Source organism: Arachis ipaensis, chromosome B6 (genome assembly GCF_059453495.1).
Source record: "Arachis ipaensis isolate K30076 ecotype BB chromosome B6, ASM5945349v1, whole genome shotgun sequence".
Classification (NCBI taxonomy): domain Eukaryota; kingdom Viridiplantae; phylum Streptophyta; class Magnoliopsida; order Fabales; family Fabaceae; genus Arachis; species Arachis ipaensis.
The window spans coordinates 32,322,501-32,333,271 of NC_142441.1; positions in this window are offsets into that span (position 1 = coordinate 32,322,501).

Here is a 10,771-nt window from a genome sequence, read left to right on the forward strand (position 1 = left end):
AAATATCCAAATACATGTCTTATTTTTTTTAATAATCCATATTTGTAGCAATGAAATACTTTTGTTCCTCCCCAAAATAAAAAATGATTGATTAGAAATATCTAGGATCCATATTCTCTATAAAGGACCGGAGATGCCTTGCTTACGTATCATTGGAAAGTGCATTAACATAAATACAGCAGTAAGAAGAGGTAATACAAAAGTATGTAAACTATAAAAATGAGTCAAGGTAGATTATCCTACACTAGCACTTCCCCTTAATAATTCCACGACAGAAGATCCTATTCTGGGAATAGCTTCGGGTACTCCTGTTACAATTTTGACTGCCCAATAACCAATTTGGTCCCAAGGTAAGGAATAACCAGTTACACCAAAAGATGCGGTCAATACAGCCAAAACAACGGCCGTAACCCACGTCAATTCACGAGGTTTTTTAAAACCGCCGGTAAGATACACACGAAATACGTGCAGGATCATCATTAAAACCATCATACTTGCCGACCATCGATGAACAGATCGGATTAACCAACCAAAGTTAGCCTCAGTCATTATATATTGAACCGAAGCAAAAGCCTCAGTAACGGTCGGACGATAATAAAAGGTCATAGCAAATCCCGTTGCTACTTGGACTAAAAAGCAAGTAAGTGTAATTCCTCCTAAACAATAGAATATGTTGACATGAGGAGGGACATATTTACTAGTTATATCATCGGCAATCGCCTGAATCTCAAGATGTTCTTCGAACCAATCATAGACTTTATTGAGATAGGTAAACCAAAGGAACTCCCCCTCTGAGAACCGTATATGAGAATTTCATCTCGTACGGCTCAAACAGAAAAACCCAATACTGGTTGTAACGGAAACGGATATGTTAAATAATAAAAAGTTTTAAACTTCTTAATTTAATCCTATTATTCCAAATCTTATTTGAAGATAAGAAAATATATAAATCCTTAAATTGATCTGTGCAGGGTTATAATGCCAAAATCTCAAGTCGGCGCACTCGTCTTTCTTTATCTTGATCTTTACAGGCCTCTTGAATATTCTATTTACTTCATTTTTTCTTTGATTTTTTTGTAGAATGCGACTTTTTTAGTGCCGTCTTCTTTATTATTAGTATTGATAAGAATTCTCTTGTTAAGACCCTATGAACAATTAAAAAAAACCTCAGATTCATACCAGAACCACAATGATTCAAAAAAAACCTTTAATGTCCAAAAATTCCCTGAGTAAGAACTGCTGGATTATCACTTATTCAAGAAATAGATAGGATAGAATGAAAAAAGAAATCAAAAGACATTTTTTTGCTTTGATAAAAAAAAAGACAAATAGTGGCAATTTTATTTGAAAGAATCAAAATTTTTTTATTTATTCTAACTTACGTATCTTCTAATAAAAATTTATTAAAGTCCGGTTGCGATGTCGAAATATTAAGTATGAATCATAGTTCTAATACTTTATAAAATCTATTTTATATATTCCGTGCTCCAGATACTAGAAAATAATATCTGACGGGGTAAAACCATCTCTATCAAGATGACAGATCCTTTATTTTTGTTCTGTATTTGCAATAAGATCAATTAGAACAAGTCACACACTCATATTCTGGAAATAAAGAAAGAACGAAATTCCACGGTCAAACTACCAAATTAAAAATGAACTGGGCTAGAAATAAAAAACCAAAATGGGTAAATTTACCCCTTTTATTTAAAAAAAGATATAAATAAAAAAGATAGTTAGTCGGTTCTTATGAATCTAATTCATAGAAATTCCGTCCAGTAAAATGGACGAATTATAAATTTCTAAAATAATAGATAGAAATATAGCAAATAAAGCCATTGCAACACCCATTAAAGGAGTAGTTCCCCACCCCGGAGCTACTTTACCATATTCTGAATTCAACGGTTTCAATAAAGCCCCTACAGTAGTTCGTCTTGGACCAGATCTAGAACTACTCTCAATGGTTTGTGTAGCCATAAATCCTATTTTTTATTCATTGAGATCTGTTGACTTTGTATACCATTTCACTGTAAATATAGGATTTTATCCTATAGATTCATTGTGGTCTTGAAATTTGAGAAAAATGGAAACATCAACCCTAGTTGCTATCTCTATATCTGGTTTACTTGTAAGTTTTACTGGGTATGCTTTATATACTACTTTTGGGCAACCCTCTCAACAACTAAGAGATCCATTCGAAGAACACGGAGACTAGTTGATGTAATGAGCTCCCAATATACCAATATTGGGGCTCATTACTTCAATCGAGATAATAAAAAATCATTTCGTCTTTTTAGTTGGAACTTTAGGGGGTTCTCTAAAAAAGATAGCAAAAAAAATTATTCCTAAAGTCGAGACTAAGAGGAATGTATAAACCAATGCTTCCATAGATTTCATCCTGGTTTACAATTATAGCTTTCATACCTGTTTATTAGATTATAGTAAAAAAATACAATCATTCAAATCAAGATTAATCAAATTCCCTATGATTTAATTTAAATCACCCCAAACAAAAGTATAGTAAAAAAGAAACAACAAAAAAAAATAACGTTCTATCCGAATCAGACTATTTGCCTTTTTGTAGTCGGATCGCCCAGTTTTTGGAATGCTCCAAATTCTACTTGAGCATCCAAATCGGGGTCAATGCCAGCAAAAACATCTCGGAACAAAGTTCTAGCACCATGCCAAATGTGCCTGAAAAAGAAGAGAAGGGCAAACGAAGCATGTCCAAAAGTAAACAACCCCTTGGACTGCTACGAAAAACACCATCTGATTTCAAAGTGGCACGATCTAATTCAAAAATTTCACCCAATTGAGCACGTCTAGCATATTTTTTCACAGTAGCGGGATCACTATAACTGACTCCGTTGAGTTCGCCACCATAGAACTCAACAGTTACACCTACTTGTTCAACACTATACTTCGATTCTGCTCTTCGAAAAGGAACATCGGCTCTAACAATTCCGTCTCCGTCTATCAAAACAACTGGAAATGTCTCAAAAAAGTAGGCATACGCCTTACAAAAAGTTCACGCCCCTCTTTATCTCTAAAGATAGGATGTCCTAACCAATCGACGGCTATTCCATCTCCATTATCCATTGAGCCCGCTCTAAATAAGCCCCCTTTTGCCGGATTATTGCCGATGTAATCATAAAAAGTTAATTTTTCGGGAATTTTAGACCAAGCTTCTGATAAACTTTGATTTTCGGCTAGCCCAGCACTTAACTCGTTGATATATTTCTTGTTGGAAGTATCCCTGATCCCATTGATAATGAGTGGGGCCAAATAATTCAATCGGAGTTGTTGCTGAACCATACCACATAGTTCCAGCAACAACAAAAGCTGCAAAAAATACAGCAGCGATACTACTGGAAAGGACGGTTTCAATATTTCCCATACGCAATCCTTTGTATAGACGTTGGGGTAGACGTACACTAAAATGGAAGAGGCCCGCCAATATGCCCAATGTCCCTGCTGCAATATGATGAGAGGCTATTCCCCCCGGAACAAAAGGATCAAAACCTTCTACACCCCATGCGGGATTTACGGATTGAACCCTTCCGGTTAGGCCATAAGGATCGGACACCCATATCCTAGGACCATACAATCTTGTTACATGAAATGCGCCAAAACCAAAACAAGCCACCCCTGCAAGAAATAAATGAATTCCAAAGATTTTTGGCAAATCCAAAGAGGGTTTTCCTGTACGTTCATCACAAAAGATTTCTAGATCCCAATAGACCCAATGCCAGATAGCCGCCAAAAAGCACAAGCCCGAAAACACAATATGTGCTCCAGCCACACCTTCATAACTCCAAATACCCGGATTCGGCGTAGTACCTCCTGTGATACTCCAACCGCCCCACGAATTGGTTATTCCTAAACGAGTCATGAAGGGTATAACAAACATACCCTGTCTCCATATTGGGTCAAGAACAGGATCAGAGGGATCAAAAACTGCTAATTCATATAGAGCCATCAAACCGGCCCAACCAGTAACCAGAGCCGTATGCATTATATGGACAGAAAGTAAGCGGCCGGGATCATTTAATACAATAGTATGAACACGATACCAAGGCAAACTCATGAGAATACCCTTCTCTTTTTTTTCAGCAAAAAATAGACACTATGTAACTTTATTGCACTAGAAAAAAGATACTAAAAAATATACTATGGAACCCCCTTTGCAGTCGATTATATCTGGTAAAGGATTTATATTTGTTCTAGGTTTTTAGGAAAAATGGAACAATTCTATTCAGTAGGAACAAAAAGAAGTGGATCTATTTTATTCTATATCCGATAAATAACAATACGCAATGGTAGTGTGGGAGGACGTTGACCAAATGAATAAAAAAAAGAAATTGTTTTATTCCAATTTCTTTAGTATTTATTCCAATTTTGAATATAAAAAAGAAATTGTTTTATTTTTGAGTAAAAGCATAACCTTACTTATGATAAAGTAGAAACTAGAATCATCTTTAGGTCAAACAAATTCGATCAATTAGAATATTTATATATTAGAAAAATAAAAAATGAAAATTATATAAAATGTCTGTTCACAACACAAAACATGAATTGAGTATCTTTTTCCAGGTTTTGCGTTTATTCTGCAGAAGCAAATTAAGTCAAAAGGAGATGCTATAATTTATAAAAAAATCAAAGAATAAAAATAATGCATCAAATAAGGAAAAACAAGTATTATTGAATGAAAGAGTAATTGGTAAAAAAAATTAATATTCTCTTCTAGCATATATGAATTTTACACTGAATAAGTTATGAAATACAGAAATAAGTAAAATAAAAAAAAAAGCAAGGAATTTTTTAATAAATTGAAGAAATATTTACTACTATAAAAAAAACGATGAATACCATTGGATTTACCAGCGAATTTACCAACGGATATTACTGGAGAATTTAGCGGTGATTTTTCCGATAGTTATGACTGAAAATTCGTTTCCAAAAAATATTAGACAATAAATTACTAAAAAATATCAATAAAAATATTAGATTTGATATTAAAATAAAATATAAACAATGAATAAAAATCTGAAATTTAAAATCATAATATTTAAGATCAAGGAAGAAAATGAAGAGGAACTTTTGGCAAACAACGACTCAAATATTAATGTGACAATACATTAAATCAAATAAGATATATTTGAATTAATTAAATTAAATAATTGATATAATAAATTAGTTATAATTATTTGACTTGTAAGACCCGGTTAAATAATGGCTAATTAATCCATAAATGAGAATTTATTCTAGAAAGCCAAAAATGTTATTTTTATGGCTTAATATGATAGAGAAAATTGAGACGAGAATTTCGGTACCAATTTTATAGAAATCGGACCAAGATTGGACCGAACGGGCTAAACCGGTCCAACTGGACCCAAAGTGGGCCCTTGGCCCAACTAAACTAAACCAAAACCTTAGTTTTCAGCACTCTCTCTCCTCACAACACTCTCATCCACGCTGAAATGGAGTAAGGACGGGGAAGAACAATCTCTCAAGTTCTATCTCTCACTTGATCTTCAAACCACCATAACTTTTGATCTAGAGCTCCGATTGCCGCACCATTTGCGGCCACGCGTTCACCGCGGAGAGCTCTACAAAACCCATACAATCAATCTTGAGGTAAGCCACGTTTTGCTCTTCAAATTTCCAGCCTTGATTTCGAGTTTCATGAGCAAAAATATTGAGATTTTGGGCTCTTTGATGTTATAGGACCCAACTCTCTTGAAGGAGAAGGTTAATCTTGTCTCCTTGGACCTTGGGTGTGGTACGATTCTCAACCCTAGTATAAATTGTTGTTCTATGATGTTTGGGTATTGAGATGTTGTGTATGAATATGATGATTGTGGCTTAGGTTGTGTATATGTGAATATTGGAGCTTGATTGGTGATGTTGGAAAGCTTGGAAGAGGGTTTTGTATGATAAAATCTGTTCTTGGAGGTGTTGATACCTTGAGAGCTTGTGGACAAGTGGTTTGGAAGTGCTCCGGTTGAGCGTGGGAAATTGGCTAAGGTATGGTTTCGGTTTCCCGTATCTAATATGTAATGTGGTAGGAAATACCTAGGCTAGAGGCCCTAAGATAGGCATTGAATTGATGATGTTGTTGAATGATTGAGATATATGATGTGATCATATATGTGATTATAAATATTGATGCCTTGATTGTGTGATATATGAGAAAATGCATGTTGTGATATATGCTTGATGAATGATTGAGGTTGAATTGATAGGTGGTGCCATGTTGATGGTGAGTATGATGATGTTTATGTATAATGATGGTTGATGGAAAATGGAATTATTGGATATTAGGATGAGGAAGGCTGTATGACATGATATTGTGTTTGTCCTTTAGCCATTTGATTGAGAAGTGTTAAAATGGTTGGATGTGGTTTTGAAAATTTTGGTAAAGTGTCAATGTGTGAGTTGAGGATGGCTTGTTGTTGATTTTGGTACATTTTGAATGATTTCAAAGAAAAGGGTTGAAATTGGCATGTTTTGATTGATTTTGAAAAGAGTTGAAAGTGGCTTGTTTTGAAAATGGCACTTTGTGGTTTTGTATGAAAACATGGTTTTTTGGGCATACTTTGACGGGACATAACCTAAACTACGGATCTCTGATTTGTTCCAAATCTATTTAGAAATGAAATTGGATCCGGGATGTCCATGCCGTTCGAAGAACGGGTGAAAAATGATTTAAAATGAGAGAGTTATGACCGTCGGAAGATTGGGGGTTGAATTTGTGAATTCTGCAGCTTTTAACTTAGAAAATTTTTGCAGAATAACCCTCCGCGCGTAGGCGCACTTGGCGCGTGCGCGCCATTCTTCCAGGAAGCACCATCCACGCGGGCGTGTGGTGTGCGCGGGCGCGTCGATGCGCTGCGCTATATGCCCAGCTATTTTCCAGAGAGTTGTGCCAGAATTGTGCCAGTATTGTGCCTGGGCGCAAGAGCACCCACGCGTACGCGTGGCTGATGCTTGCATGCCGTTTGGATATTTTTCAACCCGCGCGTTCGCGCGTATGACGCTTGTGCGTCGATGAGTTTTTGGCCATCCGCGCGTGCGCGTGGAGTGCGCGTACGCGTGGCCCTGTTTTCATCCCAAAGTTGATTTTTGAGTTTTAAAAGCCAAATTTCATACTTCTAAGCCTCTGATCTCACCACTTATATCTTAAACCATTATGATATGCCTAGCATGAGGAAAAGGGCTAGTGAATGTGGTAACTTGCGAGTGAAGCAAGGGAAAAATGAATGATCAATGAGGATCAAAGATGATTATGTGAGATGCGGAGAATGGCGGTGGAAGTGCTTGTTGTGCCATGGGCCGAAGGGCCGTAATTGTTAATGAATTGGCTGGTTATGGATTTAACCGTGAGCCGGATGGCTAGATTATTGCCGTGTTACGGCGCAGCCATGATTATGGCTAAGTATAAATGCATATATGCTGTTGAATGAATTGTGAATGTTTGCACTTCCACCATCGGAGATGAGGGTTTCCCTGGGAGGAAGCAGTGGCTAGCCACCACGTGCTCCAGGTTGAGACTCGAAGCTCTTTTGACCCTATGTCGTAAGTGTGGCCGGGCACTGTGAAAGGCCCGGATGAGCTCGCTCCCGTAAATATTCACCAGTGAGGGTGATGGATATGGATCATGATTATGATCAAGTTTATGATGAGTATAACTCGAGTTGGGGATGCGCAACAGAGGGACAGTCCAATGGTTAGCTACCAGGACTTGTCGGGTTGGCTCTATAACCGACAGATGATATCATCAGCCACTAGGGACAGGCATGCATCATAAGCATACTACATGAATTATTTGAGATTGCCTATTTGACTGCATATTACTTGCTAATTGTCTAAATGCCTTATCTGTTCCTATTTGTAAATTTCTTGTCTGATATAACTGTGTTTGCTATATTATACTCCTGCTGGTGGTTGGGAGGTCTGAAGGAATTGGAAAGGGAAGTATTAGTTAGACTGAAGAATCTTTAGTCAGTTGCCACTTACGGTTTAGTTTGTTCATAAGCTTTGATATTATCTGGAGGAAGTTCTAGGATTGCCTTCGGCTTTCCTCTATTATTATGTATTATATATGTGGAAGCTGTTACCGTGCTGGGGACCTCTGGTTCTCACCCATGTGGATTTTGTGGTTTTCAGATGCAGGACGCGAGGCTTCTCGTTGAGGCATGCTGGAGACTTCTGGATTAGCGAAGATCTTTGTTCTCGGGATTCTGTTTTGGGTTATATATCTTGTTTAGATACTTTTATCTCCATTAAATAATACAAACTGTGATGACTCCTCTTATAGGAGGTTTTGGAGAATAGGTTTCTGTATTTGTGTCCCTTTGGGTTTTCCTTGGGGTTTTTCTTATTTTATTATATGTATATATTGCTATGCTCGGACCGGTTATCTTCGCAGCCGGATTTTGAGTCTTGATATTCCTATTTTTGACACTCTTTATATATATGATCTCGCGTTAGCTTATCCCTGTTCGTTACGTTATCGATCGGAGTGTTGCGCTTTCGAGTTACGGTTTTTGTTTACCCATTTTTCTACAAAGGCTCCTAGTTATAATCAATTATTCATACTACTAACGTACTAAATTTTGGTTTTAGAGGTCGTAATACCTTGCCATCTCTGAATTATGACTTAAGCATAAGACTCTGTATGGTAGGGTGTTACATTATGGTATCAGAGTAGTTCGTTCCTGTAGAGCCTGAGGAATGGACTGACTATGCTTCTGTGCATTCTCTGTATATGTGTAATGTGCTGTTAGTATATCTGCTTGGTATAGTTGGCATAAACATTCATGAGCATGCATTTGGGACTTTGAAGCACTAGACTTTCGATATTGAGACTGATCAACTTAATATCGATTGTTTGGTGTGTTTAGGAACCAGATGGCACCTCGTGGACGCAGTAGAGGCCGTGGGAGAGGTCATACGAATGCTTGTGCGCCAGGGATTAACCCTAATGACCCGGTGAATTTTATGACTGCGTTGGAGAACATGGCTGCTGCTATGCAAGCCACTGCTGAGGCTCTTGGTCAACAGATGAACAACCATGGTAATGACGGAGGTGGAGTTCAGGGCCCGATGACACTGGCGAACTTTTTGAAGGTTAATTCCCCGAAGTTCCAGGGAACTACTAGCTCAACTGAGGCCGATACATGGTTTCAGGCTATGGAACGAGCACTGCAAGCGCAGGTGGTACCTGAAGGACAGCGTGTGGAGTTCGCTACCTATTTGCTCACTGGTGAAGCGTCGCATTGGTGGCAGGGTATCCGACGCCTCCTGCAGCAGGGTGATGATTATATCACCTGGGACGTCTTCCAAGAGGAGTTCTATAAGAAGTACTTTTCGACTTCTGCCAGGACAGCCAAGGAGCTTGAATTGTTGCAGCTGAAGCAGGGTACTATGTCTGTATCTGAGTATACTGACAAGTTTGAGGAGCTGTTCAGATTCTCTCGTATGTGTCAAGGGACTCCAGTAGAATATGAGGAATGGAAGTGTGTTAAGTACGAAGGAGGACTCCGGAACGATATTTTCAGTTCAGTGGGACCAATGGAGATTAGGACTTTCTCCGAATTGGTGAACAAGTGTAGGGTTGCTGAGGAGTATGTGAAGAGGGCAACCACTGAGAAAGGGAGTCACAAAGGATCCTTTCCACAAAACCGAGGGAAGAGCTTTGCACCTAGAGGTCCACCTTTCAAAAAGGGAGGTTCTTTTAGGAGGCCCAACAACAACTACTCCCAAGGGAAAAAGTTTGGGAAACAGCCTCAGAATGATCAAGCTTGTACTAGGTGTGGAAGTCACCATCCGGGAGTACCATCCAAGGCCGGATGGGGTTTGTGCTACAATTGTGGAAAGGCGGGGCATAAAGCTGCAAGTTGTCCGGAGAAGCAAAAGCAAGGTGCTGGTAAAGCACAACAGACTGGTCGGGTGTTCACCACCTCAGCTATAGATGCCGAGGGATCTGAGACACTCATTCGAGGTAACTGTGAAATGGCTGGTCAAACTTAAAATGCTTTATTTGATTTGGGAGCATCGCATTCATTCATTGCATTTGAGAAAGCCCATGAGTTAGGATTGAAGATTGTAACCTTAGGTTATGACTTAAAAGTGTATAATGCTACCCATGAAGCCATGGTAACTAGGCTAGGATGCCCGAAAGTTTCATTTAGGTTCAAGCAGCGTGATTTTGTCCATAATTTAATCTGCTTACCGATGATCGGTCTTGACCTTATCTTGGGATTGGACTGGTTATCCGAGAACCATGTCCTGCTTGATTGTTCTACAAAGTCGGTGTACTTTATGCCGGAAGATACAGAAGGGCCGGTCGTGGTGAATAATTATTACTTGAATTCGATGATGGTGAACTGTTCTGGATTCGAATGTCAGGGTATCCTGTTGTTAACCGCTGGTGTTTCGGGTGATGATCAAAGGTTGGATCAGATTCCGGTAGTGTGTGAGTTTCCGGAAGTGTTTCCCGATGATATTGAGGAATTTCCATCTAACCGAGAGGTCGAATTTGCTATTGAATTGGTGCCTGGGACGGGACCAATCTCAAGTGCTCCTTATAGGATGTCACCGTTAGAGATGGCCGAGCTAAAGTCTCAGTTAGAGGAATTGTTGGGTAAGAACTTTATCCGACCAAGTGTTTCCCCGTGGGGTGCTCCAGTGTTACTGGTAAAGAAGAAAGATGGAAGTATACGACTCTGTGTGGATTACAGGCAGCTGAACAAGGTCACCATAAAGA